We start from the raw sequence: 11,223 nt of genomic DNA on the forward strand, positions 1-11,223 counted from the left end.
CTAGTACTCATATATGCAGATCTACACGGACGTAGCCAAGACTACTTGAATGCAAACATCCATTGGTTACATTGCTGACTGTAAGCAAATAACTTGACAAAGCAGTCACTATAACTGTTAGTGCTCCTTCTGAATAAAGCCTCATTCACATGTTTCATAGTATTAGTTCTGCATTGACCAGAGTAGAAGTACGGCAATAGTGTTGACTTATAGAACTCATGACATGACCATAGTTTTAACTGTTCATTATCTCAATATCTCACATAGTTGGATACTAAGGGGCATACTTGGCAAAGACCTGGGCCAAACGATTGACTTGGACCCCACCCCCACATGGCATAATACCTCCTTTCTTGGCCCCCACTTGGTAAAACACTTCCATTGCTGGCCCCCCACAGGTTATAACACCCCATTTACTCACAGCATGATAAAACAAATGGCTCAGGGATCTAGAGGATTTATACAATTTAATTCATGGCAAGCAAATGGAGAACAATTGAGATGGATGGACTGTATAGTAATGGATGTGTGGCTCCTCCACACAATCGTCTGTCCCACAATGGTCCCTTTGGTGTTCGTTACTAATACTGCAAACATTTCGGTCTTGACAGAACCAAAACTTTTTGGTGTTAACCACCCAAAAACTGTTATACTTTGAGGTCTCTTCAGAGCCCAGATTGTAATGATTGGAGGCCAGAGCCCAGCCGAGGTATGTAACACTTTTTTACTGAGAGGGCATCAGTGAAGAGGTATTCTTGAATACTCCATGGGAGTTGTTAGGAAATTGGTACTCATGGGATACAGTAGTACAGGGGTGTAGCTAAATGATCATGGATCCTATTGCAAAACTTCAGCCCCTCTTCCCTACTCTTCTCTTCATGCCTACTGCACCGTAGTAGAGAGCAGAGTAGTTAGGGAAATGAGCAATACAGAATGACAATACATAGATATTGGTGACCTCCAGAGGCAATGGTTCTCCTAAACCCATATCAAATTACATTCTTAATTTTATACTTTCCTCTTCTTCCTGCAAAGAGCTGATCCCTTGCCCAGCCATGCACCTCTTCTATTGCCCTCCCGGCTACTCTGTGAAGTGGTGCCATAAAGCAGGAGACCACATGGCTGGAAGGAAGCCCAGAGCTGCATCGGCACTTTTCCGGAAGAAGAGCTAAGTATTCAACGCCATACACCTGGACATAGTAGTGGTGAAGGGGCCTACAAGGCTCCTTTGCTTAGAGGCCAGGTCACAAGGATGACTGTTATGACCCCTAAAGCTATCTGTTCTGTCTTTGGCTGGAATGTGCTGGGGACCTGCAGGCCAAAGATGGAACAAACTGAGTAACACTGCTTAAGGGCACCTGGCCTGTGGACCGGATTTGACCCCTGAGCCTTATGTTTGACACCTGTGTTTTACAGGCTTTTTGCTACATGTAGTAGGTATACAATGGATAATTAAACCGCTATAAATACACATGCATTACTATACAGTCCATCCATCTCAATTGTTCTGCATTTGCTTGCCAAGAATGAAATTGTATAAATCCTCTAGATCCCTGAGCCGTTTGTTTTACATTTCTTTTCTACAGACCTCCCATATCGTACACGTCTGGCAGGGGACGCGAGTGTCTTGTACTGTTACTTCTTGGCTATATAACTCATTAGCCTTCTAAGTAGAAAGTAAACATTATTATTACTGAATGTTTGCAGTTAAAGCTGGATTTTCTTTGCATGTAATTTACAGAAAATGATGCGGTCTATGGTAATATCACTATTTATATCCAAACAGAACACTGAAGTTTGGAAAATGGAATAGTCAAAGCTTCTTGGTGTAAATAAACCCAAGAGAGTCTATCTAACATGGCACAAATGCCACAACTGTCTAACATAATGTTTTTATTGATTTTATATAATAAAATGTAAAATACAATATAACTAAATCTCATTCTAAGAAATAAAGGTGATGGACAAATGCACTTATCAAGAAAAGATGTGTTATATTGGGTGGAATTATATATGGAGACGAGTGAATCGAAGCTGATGAAGTGGAATTCGATCCGAATTTCAGGAAATATTCAATTCGCATTGAATCCAGATTTCTTCACACTTCGTGGTAATGAATCACACAAGTCTAATCAGGGGTTTTAACCTCTTGGATATCGCAGTCAAACATGATTGCGGCATCCAAGGGGTGTAGCACCAGCTCTTCAATAGGTATACGCTGCATACACGTGTATTGCAGTGTATAGGAGGATGTCAGCCCATGTAGACGCATAGGCTGACAGTCTCCATTCAAGGCAGGATCAACCAGGTATGCGGAGGAACAGCGATGGGACAGACTTGGGGTCACTGGTCAGACCCCCGGCTGCCAAATTTGAGCATCTTCACCCTATAAACCGTTGCGGGGGGGGGGGGGGGAGTCAGGACCCCATTATATAATAAAAACTCTGGGGATGCCAAAGTCATGTTTTCATCATTATGGAAAATTCAGTAAATTGGTCAAATCAAATGTTTGAAAAATTTGCTCATCTCTAATTATATATCATTCTGTTCAGCTCCTCCTGAGCATTTTTGAAGTGTCATGATCAGATGGTCTAGATCAGGGGTAGGGAACCTTCGGCTCTCCAGCTGCTGTGAAACCACCACAACTCCCAGCATGCTCTATTCACTTCCATGGGAGTTCCAAGGAAAGCAGATCATGTATGCATGCTGGGAGTTGTAGTTTTGCAACAGCTGGAGAGCCGTACGTTCCCTACCCTGGTCTAGATGGATCCCCATCAGATTAAAGCGGGTGTGTACAATTGTTTCATTATGGTCCTTAGTATAGGTCATAAACATCTGGTTGGTGGGGGGCTGACAGCCGACCCCTGCATGAATCAGATGGTAGGGGGTATGTCTGGTCCCTGTTTTATACAGAATCAGATAACTCTGTGCCCTTTATAGCCATATGTAGTTTCAAAATAAGCAAACGGGTGAAAAGCTTATATGAACTGCGTTTATAAGAATGCCACTTCTATAAAGCAGGCTGTGAACCAGAAGGACTGAGGATTAGATATCATAGAGACTGCAGGTGTATGAGCAGACATGAAACCTGATTTTATACACAATTTATCCCTTACATTAAGTAGAGCATCGTGGCAGTCATACATTGAGCTGCTTTTTTTGTTCTTCACCCATGTAAAAGTCTTTAACTGTAAGTGACTTATTGTACTAGTCCAAGTGTAGATGCATCTTGAGCATATATCTCCAAAAGTTAACTAAGATGGACCTCCAGTTTGAGCCAATGTGAATATCATATTGATAGTGTATGGGTCACAAAGCCAAGTGAGATGGTATGCACTCAAAAGATGAAGATTTTCCTCTAACTTTGATAAAACATGGAAATATAACTTTTATATAGATTTTCTTTTTTAGTAAAGGAGATAGTTTACAATATGTGATCAGTGGGGATTCATGTCCCTTTGACCAGCCTATCTGTGGGGGTCCCAGGTGTCAGACCTCCATCAATCACATATTGGTGATTTTACCCTAAGGACATGTTATCCATATGTGTAACATAGGTGCTCTGCATTTGCTGTCTGTCCCAGCAGACCTACTGTAGCAGCGTGGCTACTTATGTGCATGCTACAGTATCTCAAGAATTAGTGTTATCACCTTCTAAACTTCCTTCTGCCTATGTCTATAAGTCTGCATCTTTAGCCATATTTTGCTCAGCAATGAGTTCAGGTACCTGTTCATGATTTGTTGGAACACGCACACACATGCTGTTTTTTTGTCTGATACTGGAACCTCTGTCTGCCCCCTTGGGACAAAAGTCCTTTCGCCTGTTATGTATTAACTATGTCCTAGACTATGCCCTCCCTGTTTGGATGCAAATCTGTCTGCTATATCTGAATGATGTTGCAGTCTATGTCTATCATGTTTGGAAGCATGTCCTTCTGTGTGAACTATGAGCTTCTGCCAAATATGCATCTGTAACCATAAGGAATGTGGACATAGAATTGTCCTTCTATCATGTTTGAATGATGTTGCCATTTGGATGTATATTTCCTTTCATGTACTATGTCTTGAACTATGTTCTAGTCAATGGCTGTCATGGTTGGAGGGTTGTCCTTCTGTAATTCTGCTACTAGGACAAGGGGCTTCTGGATGCCTCTCCTACCTGTAGCCTTCGGGCTTCTGCAATATTTCTGCTCCCTGCGACCTTTGGGTTTATGCATACCACAGATACCTTTGGATTTCGGGCTTCTGCCATATTTGTACCTCTGTTACCTTTCCTGATGTCCTGCTCTGCACTATTGTTTTTGGCCTGGCTTGTGTTATCTGTATGGAAGTCTGTTCCTGATTCTGTACCTTTGTTATCAGTTGTGAATCCCTGCCAGTTTTTAGACTGTGCACATATTCTGTTTTCCCTGATGCTCACGCTGCATTTTTGTCTGTTTTTGTGTTGTGCCATGCCATAGCTTAGAACTGCTTGGTCAGCTGCCACCAAATCAGGACCGCCTCAGTAAGTAGTGACCTGGCGGACCCTCCACATCAAAGTCCAGATCCTCGTATGGGGGCTAAAGAGTGAAAAGTAGGGAGTCTGCTTAGACAATGCTTTAGAGGTGCAATATTGAACTCCAGGAAAACCCCTTCAATGTTTGAAGCTTCAGATATGTTATTGTTACCATGAAGTGCTAACATTGTACAAACTGCATGTAGATCCAAAGTTCTACACAAATCGAGTAGAGATCTTAGCAGAGACACGATTATTAATAGTATACTATTGCATCTCAATAAATTAGAATATCATCAAAAAGTTTTTTGTTTTTTTTTAGTAATTCAATTGAAAAAGTGGCACACAAGTGTTTATTTCTGTTAATATTGATGATTATCTCAAAAAATTAGAATATTATATAAGACCAACTGTAAAAAAAATGATTTAACACAAAAATGTTGGCCAAATGAAAAGTCTGTCCAGTAAATGCCCTTAATACTTGGTGGGGGCTCCTTTTACATGAATGATGGTATCAATGTGGCACCGCAGAGGTGTTATGGAAGCCCAAGTTGTATGATAGCAGCCTTCAGCTCGTCTGCATTGTTGGGTCTGGGGTCTCTCATCTTCCTCTTGACAATACCCCATAGATTATCTATGGGGTTAAGGTCAGGTGAGTTTGCTGGTCAATCCAGCACAGTGATACTGTAGTTATTAAACCAGGTTTTGGTACTTTTGGCAGTGTGGACAGGTGCCAAGTCCTGTTGGAAAATAAAAATTCCATCTCTAAAAAAAACTTGTGGGCAGAGGGATGCATGAAGTGCTCGAGAATTTCCTGGTAGACGGCTGCACTGACTTTGGTCTTGATAAAACACAGTGGACCTACACCAGCAGATGACATGGCTCCCTAAACCATCACTGATGGTGGAAATGTCACACTAGACCTCAAGCAGCTTGGATTGTGTACAGCGACCTCTCCACTCTCCCTCCAGACTCTGGGACCTTCCAAACGAAATGCAAAATTTACTTTCATCTGAAAACACCTTTGGCCACTGAGCAACAGTCCAGAACTTTTTGATGATATTCTAATTTATTCAGATGCAATAGTATCATTGGCAAAAATCCCCTTAATGTTATGGCATGTTAATAGACCTAACAGACCTGTGACGTAGGTGACTCATGTTCTCCAATCTTAATACATGAGGAATGAGAGGAATAAATAACCACCAATTCCAAATTTAGATATAAGGTAACTCCAAGAGACCAAATCAAATGCTTTTTGGATATCCAAATCTAAAAGCATTCTCTTTAAGGTGGGTCCTTTATCCCAAATATATCTTAGAATCAAAATGAAGTCAATAAACCTTCACATATCTATAATGTATAAACAATGTGGCACTGGGATTTAGAAGGTCCAGATAAAAGTTAGTAGAGTCCATATAAAACTGACTTGTCACCTTAGAATGGGCCATTATTACCCAAAGCCATATCTGTAGTGTAGTGTAAAGTAAGACTTATACAAAGGTGACAAATACCTATGTCAAAGTTTATGACGGTTATTAGAGGAAGAGAAAGATGAGACATCGTTTTAGCATGGGGAGAAGAGACATTAAAAACCATTCCAGTTAGACTCGCCCAAACCTGAATTTCTATGTTTCTTCTGGTGGAGGCCGAAGACAATGGAGCTCTGCAGAGGTTGGCAATCAGTTTTTATATAAATGGATTGGTCAAGAATATCATATCAAGTGGTTTTGGTATCTTTTTTTTATATTAGGTCGGGGATTTTCTTAGTTTCGAAGTAATAAAATATTGATTCTATGCTATATGAGGCTATTGTAAAGGGGTTGTCCCAGAATCAAAACTTCTGGATGAAAAATATCCCCTGACATTTGGATCCACCACCGATCATAAGAACAGAGATCCCACATCTCCTGCTATATGGAACTAAAGCTCAAGATATAGCAAGTTATTCTATTTAGATATTATGTTGGCTCTTCGTATTGAAGTAGTTGTGTTATGGAAATAGTGTAGCACAACATGGTGCGGAGGAATCTTTCATTTGGCACTTGCCACATCTGTAGCTGAGCACTGTGCTCGATTATCTTCATCAGTCTCTTGGAGTGATAGATGAATGAATGAATGAATGAATGATTGAAGCAGCAGCAGTGGAATGAAGACACTTTTAGGTTAAGGCCCCATGGGACGACCCACATCCAAACAGCGCTGCGCGAAAAACCACAGCGGAAATGCATTGCAGTTCTTCCCGCAACGCTTTAAACAGAAAGTTCGCAGATTTTTCCTCTGCAGACTTTTGTTTACAATTATACCTATGGGAAAACCGCCAGCATTTCCGTAGGTATAATTGACATTCTACGATTTCCAAAAACGCGCGGTTTTGGAAATTGTGGCATGTCCGCACCGTGGTTTTTTCCACAAAGTGGGCATGGGATACTGTAAAATGCCGCAATTTTTTTCTTTTTTTCTTTTTTTTAATGTAGTTTGTGAGCCCCATATAGGGATCACAATGTAGTTTTTTTTTTCTTTTTTCATTTACGTATGTTTTTGTAGAATGGGAGGAAATCCATGCAAACACGGGGAGAATGTACAAACTCCTTGCAGATGTCATTCCTGGTGGGATTTGAAGCTACGACTCCAGTGCTGCAAGGCTGCAGTGCTAACCACTGAGCCACCGTGTTGCGCCTGCCGCGATTTTTTCTGCAGCGTTTGCGCCGGCCTTAAAGAGAACCTTTCACCTGCTCCTCCAACTCAAACTCTTCGCAGATGTTAATAGGCACCACTTCACTGATTCCACTGCAGTTAATAAACATTTTTTTAGTCCCCACCATTTCCAAGCAATAAGTGCTGTCTGCTGTTTTGGTGCCTGATATACTATTTAGGCTCTGTACTGTCAGGAGGGCGGTGTCTGGCAGGAGCAGACAAGGGGAAGTGATGCAGAGTTCCAAGGCAGTGTCAGAGCTCAGAATCACACCCCTAGTCTGCTGCTGCCTGACACTTTCCTCCTGACAGTACAGAGACTAAACAGTATATCAGGCACCAAAACTAACAGCGGGAACAGTAGAAAGAATTGCAACTGTGTCAGAATCAGTGGAGCAGTATCTATAAAATGATTCAAAGAGTTGGCGGAGGTGGTGAAAGGTCTGCCGTAAGTTAGCAGGATGGAAAAAATAGACATATATATATATACAGTGGGGCAAAAAAGTATTTAGTCAGTCACCAATAGTGCAAGTTCCACCACTTAAAAAGATGAGAGGCGTCTGTAACTTACATCATAGGTGGACCTCAACTATGAGAGACAAAATGAGAAAACAAATCCAGAAAATCACATTGTCTGATTTTGTAAGAATTTATTTGCAAATTATGGTGGAAAATAAGTATTTGGTCAGTAACAAAATTTCATCTCAATACTTTGTTATATATCCTTTGTTGGCAATGACAGAGGTCAAACGTTTTCTGTAAGTCTTCACAAGGTTGGCACACACTGTTGTTGGTATGTTGGCCCATTCCTCCATGCAGATCTCCTCTAGAGCAGTGATGTTTTGGGGCTGTCGCTTGGCAACACGGGCTTTCAACTCCCTCCAAAGGTTTTCTATAGGGTTGAGATCTGGAGACTGACTAGGCCACTCCAGGACCTTGAAATGCTTCTTACAAAGCCACTCCTTCGTTGCCCTGGCGGTGTGCTTTGGATCATTGTCATGTTGAAAGACCCAGCCACGTTTCATCTTCAATGCCCTTGCTGATGGAAGGAGGTTTGCACTCAAAATCTCACGATACATGGCCCCATTCATTCTTTCATGTACCCGGATCAGTCGTCCTGGCCCCTTTGCAGAGAAACAGCCCCAAAGCATGATGTTTCCACCCCCATGCTTTACAGTAGGTATGGTGTTTGATGGATGCAACTCAGTATTCTTTTTCCTCCAAACACGAAAAGTTGTGTTTCTACCAAACAGTTCCAGTTTGGTTTCATCAGACCATAGGACATTCTCCCAATGCTCTTCTGGATCATCCAAATGCTCTCTAGCAAACTTCAGACGAGCCCGGACATGTACTGGCTTAAGCAGTGGGACACGTCTGGCACTGCAGGATCTGAGTCCCTGGCGGCGTAGTGTGTTACTGATGGTAGGCTTTGTTACATTGGTCCCAGCTCTCTGCAGTTCATCCACTAGGTCCCCCTGTGTTGTTCTGGGATTTTTGCTCACCGTTCTTGTGATCATTTTGACCCCACGGGGTGAGATTTTGCGTGGAGCCCCAGATCGAGGGAGATTATCAGTGGTCTTGTATGTCTTCCATTTTCTAATTATTGCTCCCACAGTTGATTTCTTCAATCCAAACTGGTTGCCTATTGCGGATTCAGTCTTCCCAGCCTGGTGCAGGGCTACAATTTTGTTTCTGGTGTCCTTTGAGAGCTCTTTGGTCTTCACCATAGTGGAGTTTGGAGTCTGACTGTTTGAGGGTGTGCACAGGTGTCTTTTTATACTGATAACAACTTTAAACAGGTGCCATTACTACAGGTAATGAGTGGAGGAAAGAGGAGACTCTTAAAGAAGAAGTTACAGGTCTGTGAGAGTCAGAAATCTTGATTGTTTGTAGGTGACCAAATACTTATTTTCCACCATAATTTGCAAATAAATTCTTACAAAATCAGACAATGTGATTTTCTGGATTTGTTTTCTCATTTTGTCTCTCATAGTTGAGGTCTACCTATGATGTAAATTACAGACGCCTCTCATCTTTTTAAGTGGTGGAACTTGCACTATTGGTGACTGACTAAATACTTTTTTGCCCCACTGTGTATATATATATATATATATATATATATATATATATATATATATATATATATATATTTATAGCATTTGTAGCACTTCAACAAGTGGTGATCCACATATCTGCCCTGAACTAAGGTAACGTGAAGATGACCTTTAGGTCCTATTTGCTTTGTAACTTTCCATTCTGGTTTTACTGGATTTTCTATAGTTTAAAGCCATATGAGGAAATAAAATGCAAGTTTTGGTTGATTTTCTTCCGTTCTGACTTCATCATTAAGTTATTCACCAATATGATTAGCTACAAGCGGGCGAGAGTAAATGTCTACAGTAACGCAATGTTTGTCAGTGACCTGAGGTTTTTTCATGAAATAAGTAGCAGTTGAAGGGAAGGGATCAGGAAAGCTGGCCGTTCTCCAAAGCAAACACGGGAGAGCTGAAGACTACAGCGCTAAGCTGCTCTCCTTTTGTTACCAAAGCCAAACTCAGTGGGATGTTATGTAAGCACTGAATTGCTGGCATTTACTCCGTGCCATATTTTTTTCTCTTTGTACCAGGCACATAGCACATGTTTCAAGGGGAAAGAAAGCGTAGTTATTTAATAGTAAAATATGCCAACTCCCACTATTTATCTGAAAATAACAAAATATAAGGAATGAGGAATAGAAATCAGGGCACTACATACTAAACGGCAACCACAGACCACGAATAATTGCATATTAACTATTTTCTTTGTTCATAAGTAAGTGGAAGTGTATAAAGTCTTATTCACATGTCAGTGTGTGGTCAGTAATTTGTATCAGTGTTTGTAAGCCAAAACCAGGCGTGGAGACTACAGAATGTTAATGTGTAATGGAAAGATTTGCATCTGTTCTGTACTTCTGGCCTGCTCCTGGTATTAGCACACAATCGCTGTTGTAAATCATTGACCAGTGCTCTGGGGGTTAAAACTGTGGAAAAGACGCAATTAGGAATAGGCCCAAGATGACTACTGCACTTGTCACGTTGACTTTTACTGCCAAGGCTTCTTTCAGGCCTTGGGACGGTGATGAGGATCCCTAGGGCACTTGTTGCTATTCATCTCCCATGTGTTGGTGTTTCGGGGTGCCTTTGGTGTTAGGTGTGAATAAAGGCACAGGAGACATGTTGGTAGTTGAAACAGGTGATGCTCTGGTAGGTCAGGCAACTCAAGCAGATACCATTCAGGTACAAAGCAACATGGAGGCATAATTCAGGCTCCACATGTATGGCACTGTACGTACACAGACGGGAATGGCTAATGCTGTGTACCCCATCTTCAATTATCTGACCCTTTCCACCATGGCTTCAACTGTGGACTCTAGAGTTTACTTACTGGCTCAGCAATAGAGATGTTCGGCAAAAAACAGGTTCCAGAACAGTGGCGTAACAATCGTGGTTGCAGGGGATGTGACAGGGCCCGGAGGGTTATGAGGTCCATGGAGAGCTGGAAATAGCTGGGGCCCTGGACTACCATGATAGTGGTTGGAGAACCAGTCTTCCCCCGACCGCTATACATGTTAACAGAAAGCAGCCCCGTCAAGTTCCTTTCCAGTTAATGCCAAACCCAGGATATGGGGTGATTACAAAAATAAATAATAAATGATACTCACCTGTCCTGAGCCTACCATCCACTCTGGGGATCTTCTGGCCAGTTTCTGAGGTCATGCACCACAAACCTCACTGCTGGGTGCATATGATTGGCCCCTGTAGACACATGGGGCACACTGGCGTAATGACATCATCAAACCCCACATGACCACTGAGGCCCAAACACAAGCCCCAGCAGTGACATTTGCATTGCAGGACCTTAGTCCCAAGACAGAAGAGGAGTGAGGATACACAGGAAAGGTAAGGTAAGGTGAGTATAAGTGTTTGTAATTTGTAACCATTCCCCTGGGCCTTTACTTTTTATATGCTGGGGTCTGAGGAGACCCCAAAGTATAA

Source organism: Leptodactylus fuscus, chromosome 4, assembly GCF_031893055.1.
Source record: "Leptodactylus fuscus isolate aLepFus1 chromosome 4, aLepFus1.hap2, whole genome shotgun sequence".
NCBI classification, from domain to species: domain Eukaryota; kingdom Metazoa; phylum Chordata; class Amphibia; order Anura; family Leptodactylidae; genus Leptodactylus; species Leptodactylus fuscus.